Source organism: Crocuta crocuta, unplaced genomic scaffold (genome assembly GCF_008692635.1).
Source record: "Crocuta crocuta isolate KB4526 unplaced genomic scaffold, BGI_CrCroc_1.0 scaffold15, whole genome shotgun sequence".
In the NCBI taxonomy this organism is placed as follows: Eukaryota; Metazoa; Chordata; class Mammalia; order Carnivora; family Hyaenidae; genus Crocuta; species Crocuta crocuta.
The window spans coordinates 3,678,797-3,690,163 of NW_027530508.1; positions in this window are offsets into that span (position 1 = coordinate 3,678,797).

An 11,367-nucleotide genomic window follows, 5' to 3' on the forward strand; every position below is an offset into this window, starting at 1 on the left:
ACCCTGCCCCGCCCCCTCCACCCACCCCCTCCATTCCAGCCACCCTGCCCTCCTCTGTCCCCTGACGACAAGCTCATGACAGCTTTGGCACCCTTTGCACATGCTGTTTCCTCTGCGAGAACACCCTTCCTCACACCCTCATGTGGCTCACTCCTTTCCCTCTCGGCTCCGTGTCAGGTGGGTTTCCTCCGATGTCCAAATTCAAGGCACCCCCTCTTCCCCTGGCCCACACACAGCTTCATGACTTACTGTCTTCATGTTCCTGGTCCTCATCTGAACTCTGTTTATTTGCCTAAGTGTCCGGGGCCCACTTCCCCCACTAGAATATCGTCTCCACAAGGTCGGGGCTTTCCATCTCCTTTGTTGGCTGCCATGTCCGCAGCCCCCACAAATAATGCCTGGCACGTGGTGGAATGAAGGCACAGCCCAAGAAAGGGCAAAAGAGTCTGATCTCAGGGAAATGATGCTCCTCTGGATTCCACTCTTGTGGCTCAGTCGGTGAAACGTCCAACTTCAGCTCAGCTCTGATCTTGTGGTCTGTGGGTTCGAGCCCCGCGTCGGGCTCTGGGCTGACAGCTCAGAACCTGGAGCCTGCTTCGGATTCTGGGTCTCCCTCTCTCTCTGCCCCTCCTCTGCTCGTGCTCTGTCTCCCTCTCTCATTAACAAACTTTTTTTTTTAATTAAAAAGAAAAAAGAGTCTACCCTTTGGAAAGCATCCTCAGTTTTCTCATCTGTAAAATGGGGCTGATACCAGGAAGTGTTCTTGAATGTTGGCAGCAACCCCCACTATTATTATTGCTTTTTAAACCTTTTGTAATGTTTATTTATTTATTTTGAGAGAGAGAGAGAGTACGCACGTGCAAGTAGGGGGAGTGGCGGAGAGAGGGGGAGAGTGAGAATCTGAAGCAGGCTCCACGTTCAGCATGGAGTCCAATGCAGGGCTTGATCTCAAGACTGTGAGATCACGGCCTGAGCCAGAATCAAGAGTCAGATACTTAACTGACTGAGCCACCCAGGCATCCTTGCTATTATTATTATTGTTATTAATCTCTCACCCTGACTCCAGGATGGATGTCACAGCTGCCATCTCGTGGTCCGATGACGAGGGCTCAAGGAAAGTCTCCTCACCCCCCACCACCTGCCTTTGCTGATGCCCACATGGAACGCCCTCCCTGACCAGACGTCCCTTACTCATCCTGTGATCCACCCCCAGGCAGTGGTTAAGTTAGGCCCAAAAGGTGTTAGTAAGCCCAAAAGGCGGACGCTCCGAACACCATAGAGGTTTATTTCTCACTCCCCAAAAGCCCGACACAGAGGCACTCAGTGAGTGAGCAATGGTCCCAAGACCCAAGCTCCTTCGGTCCCATAGCCCTGCCATCATGTACTGTGGCTGCCAGGTCTCCAGGCCTGTGTGCACCAAGCCCAGGGAAGAGGAAGGTGCGGAGTGGAGTGGAACTCAGTCACCTTGACCTCTCCCACCTGCAAGGGAAGCTGAGGAACACGGCCTAGCCACGTGTCTGGGTTTGCTCACCACTGATGGTTTGCGCCCCAGGTGGAAGCCGATTTCCTACCTGGGATCCTCGGATCGTCGGGGATGGGTTTGCAGAGAAAGTGCCCTCAGCATTGCTGCCGGACACAGGGTCACTGGTCCGCTCTTTCCTGTACTGTCCTCCCCCATGGAAGGTCCTTCTGTCCCCTCTGTTAGAGACCCAGGTGGCTTGTCCCTGATGCCCAGGAGGAGCCCCTAGCTGGACAGTTCCATGATCCTCTCTTCCACCTCCCCAGTGAAAAGCCTGGAAGAGCCCCGGGTCGCAGGAAATGACAAGAGAAAGCTTGGGCTGAGAGCGAGGTGTATGCTGTCTGCCCGGATCCTGGGTTGAAGGGAGTATAGCCACTGTTTCCTCCCCCACCAGCAGCCCCCACTTTTCACTGGGGAGCCCTCCCCACCCACACCCAGCCTAGGTGGGCATACCCCATCCTTGCTGGCCACCACAGTCGGCTCAGCAGTGGGAGCAGGGCCCCATCGGAGCCAATGTGGTGCCTCCCCAGGGTTTTTGTGCGGACTTGACATTGATGTGTAGCAGCAGGAATGCTATCGCCTAGAGTAACGGGAGATTTAATGCCTTAGCTTAAACAATGGAGGCTTATTTTTCTCCCTTAGGAAGAAGTCCAAAGAGAGGGGTTCAGCAGCTTACCCGAGTTAGGGATAATGACCCCCCCCCTCAAGGTTGCAAGATGCTCCATGCTCCATCGCCATGCTTTGTTCAAGACGAGACAAAGTGGGGAGGGGCCCTCCAGCCACATCTGCCCCTGTCATCGGGGCATCGAAAACTACCAGATGACTTGTTTTTCTCATCAGCTAGTGCTGTTTCAGGAGCCCCCCCACCCCGCACGCTGTAGAAGAGCCTGGAAAGGTCAGTATATGGCTATACAGACTTAGTTGTGGGAGGAGGCTGATGGGAATGGGTGCTGGATCAGCCAACCCCAAGGTCTGCACGAGGACATTCTTTTTCCCTCAAGACTTGGTTCTTTGAGGCTATGGGGAAGGAGACGGGAGGGCAGGCATTAAAGGCAATCACTTGCCACCATGACTTGAGAGGTCATCCAGGTATGGAGCCAATTCTATGATGTTGTTTCAGATCCTAGATCCAGCAGTGCCTGAAGGCTACTTTTCTTGGATATAGCTAATATATGAGCAAACAATAATAATAATAATAAATTATTCCATTTATATTTAACATTTTATATTTATATTTATTTTTATTTTTATATATTATATATTATATTTTATAATATATTATATTATATTTTATTATATATTATATTTATATTTATATTTATATTTATATTTATATGAACNTTTATTAAATAATTTATGGATTATCTTATATATAAAATGTCTATGATTTATTTGATATTAAGCCATATATGTAGGTTTTTGTTTGGGCCCCCTTATGCTGGACTGAACTGCTTTCTCTTGATTATGAGAGGCCTCGTGGTAGAGGAACTAGAACCCAGTTTGGCATCGGGCACCCCAGTTCCAATCCAGGAGTTTGGTTTGGGGCCAAGGCATTTCACCCTGTGATCCATCTGGAAAGTGGGCCTTTGTGAGGACTGAGGCAGATGTGACACGCAAAAGGTCCTGTCACGGAGCAGGCCCTCAACACACTCTAACTGCCTCCCTGCTTCCTTGCATCCACTTATGGGAAGTTTAAAGAAGCCAGACATGGATCTCCCAGCGACGTCTTACTGTGTTATTTGTCAAAGTCTCTCCTGCCTTTACGCCAAGGGCTCTTTGAGGCCAAGGACTTGGACTGATTTATTTCCATGTCCACAGCTCACAGACCACAGGTCTCAGGAAATGTCTGAGTTGGAGCGTACAACACTCCATTTAACAAGTATTTATTGAGCACCTACTGTGTGCCAGGTATGTTTTAGGCAACGGAGACACAGAAGTGAACCGCTTGGAGACAGTCTGTGCCCTCAGGGGCTCCTGATCTAATGGGAGAGACAGAGAGCAAACAGACACATTTAAAACACAATGTCACAAAGGACAAGTGCCAGGAGGAAGCCACAGTGGGGATGGGGATAGAGTTTATTTTACAGGGTGCCCAGGGAAGACCTCTCTGAGGACAGATACTTGAGCCCAGCCAGAAGGCTAAGAAGATGGTCACCGGGGGAACGGTGACCCAGAGGGGGGGCGGACAGCAAATACAAAGACCCTCCAGTGGGCCTTGCGTGACCTGTGCACAGGAAATGCCTAAATAAATGAACGAGCCGAACGCAGCAACTCCCAGGCCAAGAACATTCCTCTCACACCAATGTGAAATAAAAAAACACCCCACTTAGGAAAATAGGAAAATTGGAGATTTTCTGTCACCCATAGAACTTCAGTCTTGCTGCCAATTCTCCACGCATGGTTCCCGCCAAGGAGATGAAATCTGGGGGAAGTGTGCTTGCTCTCCAGAGCTCCCAGGCCTGGCCTTCTTACCTCTACCTGCCCCATCAGCTCCACGGTGCACTTGGCCTTGGGCTCTGGCTTCCCGTCCACTTCCTCGTTGAAGTCCCCACGGCCCCTGTGAGGTAGGGACTATGATCTCATCTTCCAAAGGCAGATGCTGAGCTCGAGAAGGTGAAGCGACTGGCCCAGGATCTCTCAGTGGGAAGGAGGAATGAGCCCCAGAGGTCCAAGGCCACGGCCCAGCGAGCCTGGCGCCCCCTCCCCCATCATCAGCGTGCATAGCCGTGTACCCTCTGTGGCTCAGAGTTTGCTCGGCGAGGGCCCAGGCCTTGATGTCACCCACATCTTCAATTCGCTGGTCGCTCTGCACACCCCAACTGTGGTACCTTGAGCCCATCCCATGGTTTTGCTGGAACTCAGCTGTCCTAAACCACAGAAAGGGGACCAGAACCCCTCGTTGCTTGTGTGATCTTGGAGACAGCGGTGCTGGCCCTGGCCTTGGGGTGAGTCCTCGCTGAATGGCTCTTGTAGCAGCAGCAGGAAGAATAGAGGCAATTCATGTGCCAGATTCAGCCTTTTCTCTCTGAGTGCTAAGGATGGTGTGTGTTGATCTGGTATCACCCCCCAGCAAGTGTCTGAAGTAGGTAGATGCCATATTAAACCCATTATACAGATGAGGAAACTGAGGCTCAGAGAGGCGAGATGCAACCAACTCCAGAGTCTGTTTCCTGTGCCTCTCTGTGTCCCTGACAATGTCGTTACTCTTGTTAATGCTGATTTTACTTATTACGTCACCCTAGGCGGTTACTGGAGAGAGGGTGCTACAGAGTGGGGGTCAGGAACGGAGGATGCGGGCTTGAAGGATGGAGATCACCCTGCTCACATGCCCCCTGGTCAGCTGCTGCCCCTCAGCCCCTCCACACTGCTGCCTCTACCCCCAGTCACAAAGACAGCAGCATCACAGGGACAAAGAACTTGTGAAAGGCAGGTTCCCAGCCAAGGACAGCTGCCAAGTTTACCTGAGCTGGAGGCAGGAAGCTCTGTGTCAGGAAGTACCACATACCCTTGGGTGTGAGGAAGGCTTCTAACAAAAGGGATTTGAGTTGGGCTGTTCAAAGGTCTGGGCGGGTTGCTAAGGGAAAGTTTCAGTTTTCAGTGTGGGGTGGTTGGGGAGGGCAGGGTCTAGGAGAGAGGGGGTAAAGTAAAGGTCCCCTGTGGCCAAGATGGCCAAACACCTGTGGCTTCCAGTACTGGCTGGGCCTCACCCCTGCTCTCATCCCCAGCTCCCCGCCGAGGACCACGGAGGGATGGGAAATTAATTCATGTGAGGCGAACAGACCTGGCAGAGACTGTGTGGGCAGCAGGCAAAGTGCTCCATCTCCACGGCCCTCCCTTGCTCTGGGCCTTTGCCTATGCTATGCCTCCTGCTGGAAGGTTCCTCCTGCCCTGTGCCTGAGTAACTCCACACCACCCCTGAGGTCCTCCTCAAATGGTTCTTTACCTTTACCGAGGAAGGGTCTCTTGACCCTGACTAGCTTAAGAGCCCGTTACACTGGCCCACAGTTCCCTTCCCAGCATTTGTCACACTGGAATTCATCTGCCGTCTACTCTTTGCTTGGTAGCCTTTTCTTGCCCTAAAATGTGGACAGCATTTCTCTATTGCTGAATCCATAGGGTGGAACACAGTGCTGATCACATAGCAAGTGCTCAATAGACAGGTGCTGGGTGCATAGATGGATGCACAGATGGACATGTGGATGGGTGTGTGGATGTATAGATGGATGGGTTCGTGGATGCATGGCTGGATGGGTACATGGATGGGTGTATGGATGGATGAATGGGTGCATGGGTGCATGGATGGGTGCATGGATGGGTGCATGGATAGGCGCATGGGTGCATAGATGGGTGTGTGGATGCATAGATGGATGGATGCATGGATGAATTCTCAGTAGATGGAGAAAGGATGCTAAGAACTCTTAAGGAAACTTACCCTCCTTATGATTATTAAAAGTAACAATCATTATCATCATGTACTATGATCTTTTGGGGTCTTTTCCTGAATCATTTCTAATGCTCACAAGGGATCACACAATGAGGCGGGTGGTGATTCTCATTTGGTGATAAGGTATAATGACTTAGACATAGTCTCACAAGCAGGCAGTGGCCAAACACTTTGGTGATCAACAAGAGTCAACCATTTCCCTAAGAGCTGTTGTTGTTGTTTTAAAGTGTTTATTAATTTATTTTGAAAGACAGAGAGAGAGAGAGAATCCCAAGCATGCTCCAGACAGTGTAGAGCCCAATGTGGGGCTTGAACCCATGAACTGCGAGATCATGACCTGAGCCAAAATCAAGAGTTGGACGTTTAACTGACTGAGGGGCCCGAGGTCTGTTACTTTTTTAATCAGCTTCATTAAGGTATAAATTGAGTACAATATAATTCACCCATTTTAGTTTTATCATTGGTTGCATTTTAACAAATCTATATATCTGCATAGCTACTATTCTGATCCAAGAGAGAACACTTTCATCACCCCCAAAACTTCCTTTGTGTCTCTTCCCAGTCAATCCCTTCCCTTCAGCTCCCCGGCCCAGGTAACCACAGATCTGCTTTCTGTCACTATAGATTAGATTTGCTTTTTCTAGAGTTTCATATGAATGGAATCACTCAGGAACTCTTTTGCTTCTTTCACTTAGTATAAGGCTTTTGAGATTCATCTCTGTTGTTCTTTGTATCTATCCTTCACTCCTTTTTATTGCTGAGTAGTATTCCATTGTGTGGATGTACCACATTGGTTTGTCCATTCAAATGGACATTTGGGTTGTTATCTGTTTGGGGCGATTATGAATAATGCTGTTCATAGGAATATCTGCATACATACAGATGGACATACATTTTCCTTTCTTTTGGATAAATACCTCAGAAAAGAATTACTGAGTTGTATGGGAAATAATACGTTTAATTTTATAAGACACTGCCAAACTGTTTTCCAAACTGGCATAGCCTTCTGCATTCCCGGTTGCAGTGAATGAGAGTTTTAGTTGCTTCACATCCTCATAGCACTCGTCAGTCTTTCTTATTATAGTCATTTCGGTGAATGTGTATTGCCAATTCATGGTGGCTTTTGCATTTCCCTAATGACTGATGATTCTGAACACCTTTTCATGTGCTATGTGCCATTTCTGCCTTTTCTTTTGGTGAGAATTCATTCACCATTTTTGCCCATGTTTTTATTGGGTAATTTGAGACTTCTTTATATATCCTGGATAGAAGTCCTTTATTAGATATATTTTTTAAAGATTTTTATTATTGTTAAGGAATCTCTACATCCAACATGAGGCACAAACTCACAACCCTGACATCAAGAGTCACATGCTTCTCAGACTGAGCCACTCAGGAACCCCTACATACATTTTGCAGACATTTTCTCCTTGTCTGTGTCTTGACTTCTCATTATGTATATATATAAATATAAATATAATTTATTGTCAAGTTGGCTAACATACAATGTACACAGTGTGTTCTTGGTCTTGAGGGTAGATTCCAATGATTCATCGCTTACATACAACTCCCAGTGCTCATCCCAACAAGTGCCCTCCTCGATGCCCATCGCCCATTTTCCCCCTCCTTGCCACGTCCCCATCAACCCTCAGTCTGTTCTCTGTATTTAAGAGCCTTCTCATTATTTTAACCATGCCTTTGGAAGAATAAAACCCATGCGTTTTAATGAAGTTCAATTTGTCAGTATTTTCTCTTACGATTTCTGAACTTGTGTCCTATCTAAGAAATCTTGGCTAAAGCTATTTTTTTTAACTTAACATTATCTCATAAATCTCTTCCTCCTACAACTTCATTTTTAATAGTGCCTTGATTTTCCAGCCCATGAACTTGGTACTTGGTTTCCCATTCCCCTTCTGGAAGAGGAGTCTGGGCAGAGGGCCATGAAATCTTCAAGGCTGGACCTGTGAGGCCTCCTTTGGGTCTCTGTCCAAATCCCACCTCCTCAGTAAAGCCAAGCACACATCCACTTAGTCACCCGGCTCAGTGTGTACCCCTCCAGCCTGCCAGCTCTATGACAGCGGGGGGCCATTTTGTTCACTGTGCTTCCCCAGTGCTTTAGAGAAAAGTGCCGGGCACGTGGTAGGAACACAATAAATAAAATAAAGCTAAAGAATAAAGAATAAAAATGAGTGAAATGGTACTGTATGCCGAGCACTGAGCTTTGAGCCTGGGGCATGCAAAGCGTCACTCAGCAGACACTGGGGTGACTGAAGGGGGTTGCCATGATGGACTTTTGTATCAGCCGAGGTTCGTCAAGGGTATTCCTTTCCTGGGGCTGTGATAACAAAATCCAGCAAACTGAGTGGCTGGAAACAATAGAAATGGATTTTCTCACAGCTTTGGTGGCATCGGCGTGGCCATGTTCCCTCTGAGACTCTGGGTAGAAGGCTCCCTTGCCTCTCCCGTGGTGATGGCCACCAATCCTTGCAGCTCCTTGGCTCCGGGCTGCATTGTTCCCATCTCTGCCTCTGGCCTCACATGGCGTTCTGCCCTCGAACCATCATGCCGTCTTCTTATAAGGACACCAGGCATGTTGGATGAAGGGCAAGCCTACTCCATCATGACCTCATCTTAACCAATTACCCTTTCTCCAAATAAGGCCGCATTCTGGGGGTTAGGATTTCCACATATATTTGGGGGAACAGAGTTCAACCCAAAATAGTTAGGCTGTGCTCTGGTGACAACCCACACAATACAAGAAAGAATGTTTGTCTTTCTCACGCACCTAGTCCAAAGTGAATCGTCAGGTAAGCTCGTCAAAACTTCACAGGGGCCGGGGCGCCTGGGTGGCTTAGTCGGTTAAGCGTCCGACTTTCGCTTAGGTCATGATCTCGCGGTTCGTGGGTTCGAGCCCCGCGTCGGGCTCTGTGCTGACTGCCAGCTCAGAGCCTGGAGTCTGTTTCAGAGTCTGTATCTCCCTCTCTCTCTGACCCTCCTCTGCTCATCCTGTCTCTCTCTCTCTCTCCACTAGAAATAAATAAAAATAAAAATAAAAAAATCTAAAAAAAAAAACTTCACAGGGGCCAAGAATTTCAGCCGAGCGATGCTGCTGCTATCTTAACACAAAGCTCCTGGTTCTCTGCGGTAGGGGCGGGAAGCACAGGGAACCACACCACCGTTCTTAAAAGTTACCATTTACATTTTAGTGGTCAAAACAGGTCATGTGGAGAGAGTGTCTGGAAAGAGAAGAGACCTGGAAACCAAGCACTAGAGATCTTCATACAACCGCCATTAAACACTTAAGTCCCCTTGATTATGTTTACATTTAATGTTTTATTTATTCATTTACTTCTGAGAAATAGAGAGAGAGAGAGAGAGAGAGAGAGAGAGAGCGTGAGCAGGAGAGGGTCAGAGAGAGAGGGAGATACAGAATCCCAAACAGGCTCCAGGCTCTGAGCTGGCAGTCAGCACAGAGCCCGACGCAGGGCTCGAACCCACGAACCGTGAGATCATGACCTGAGCCAAAGTCGGACGTTTAACCGACTGAGCCACCCAGGTGCCCCTACGTTTACATTTAAACATTGGTGCTTCCAGAAAACCTGAAGGGTGAGCCCATTTGGGATAAGGAGGGGCAGGAGGGAGAGCCAAGGGGAAATAAGATTGATCACAGGTCACGTGAAGACCACATTAATGTCCCCTGAGTAGTGAGTCCTGCCCTGTGATACCGACATATGACATCTCCTTCCATCTTCGCAATGACTTTGAGAGATAAATAGCCCAATGTTTGCAGCAGTTAGCTGGGCAAAGGAAAGAGGTGACCGACCCAGCATCAGCTCTTCCCGTCTAACAAACCATTCTCAAACTTTGGTGCCTTCAGGCAGCAAACTTGTATTATTCGCCGTCTTTCTGTAGGTCAACGGGACGATTCTCCTTCGGGCTGGGTGGTCTAGGATGGCCCCACCTGACACCCGCGGTTGGTCCCACGTCAGCCGGACTGCCAGGATGACACGGCCACACGGGTCTCATCCCCCCGCAGGCTAGCAGGGCTTGCTCCCACCCCGGTCCCCAGGACCCAGGTGGGGATGAGAGCACGCCCCGCGTCCAGCCCCTGTCAAGCTTCGGGAGCCCCGTTGCATTGGCCAAAGCAAGTCACATATGCAAGCAGGGATTCAAGGGAGGGGGAAATAGACTCCGCCTCTCAGTGGGAGGAGCTGCAGAGTCACATTGCAAAGGCGCGTGCTCCCAGGCCCGGGAGGAAGCCGTGGTCCGTTTTGCAATCGGCCATGAAAACAAACGCCAGTGTCCAACAACAAGGAATCGGTTAAGAAAATCGTGGCAGCGCTCCAACAGAGGCTTTGGCTACCATGAGACATGTGCTTATAAGAGAAACGTCTGGCGAGGAAAGTAGTTCATAATATATTGTTAGGTAGGAGAGGCCGGCTATAAAATACGCGTATCATTTCACGGCCTTCGGATTCCACAGAGGAGAGCCTGATGGCACCCCTGGGTAGCAAGAGTGTGGAGCAAAGAAACCCTCTGTCCTGCGAGGGGAAGGCAACCTGGTGCAGCGGGTAGGAAGCACACTTTGGCGATCTGTGCCTGGGCACGCGGGCTCGTGGATAAGAGTGCCGCAGGAACCTCGTTAGCAGTAAGGAAGAAATGAATCAACCCAAATGTCCATCGGCCAGGAGCAGGATAAATACACAGTGATAGAATTATGTGCTGCCGTGCTGCACAGCAGTGAAAATGACCTGGTCACCAGATCTAGATGTGTAATTTGGATAGATCTGGAAAACATAAGGTGCAAGTAGAACATAGTTTACAACTCAATAGCATATATTTTAATTCTGAAAGCACAAAAAGAGTGTATGTTATTTATGGATACATATATATGGACCTAGGGGTGGGAAGAGAGAGAAAATGAAACTGGGAAGGAAGATGTGAGAGACGCCAACTTAATGAGGAATAATATTTTATTTTTTTAAGTTTTTAAGTTTATTTATTTATTTTGAGAGAGAAAGGCAGAGAGGAGACAGAGAATCCCTCTGTGCTGTCAGCACAGAGCCAGATGCGAGGCTCAAACTCAGGGACTGTGAGATGATGACCTGAGTGAAAATTGAGTCAGACGCTTAACCGACTGAGCCACCCAGGGGTCCTAATATTTTACTTCTTTATTAAAAAAATTTTTTTTTACATTTATTTGTTTTTGAGAGACAGAGAGAGGCAGAGCACAAGTAGGGGAGGGGCAGAGGGCGAGGGCGACACAGAATCTGACGGAGGCTCCAGGCTCTGAGCTAACTATCAGCACGGAGCCTGATGCAGGGCTTGAACCCTTGAACTGGGAGATCATGACCTGAGCCGAAGTCGGATGCTTAACCGACTGAGCCACCCAGGCATCCTAATA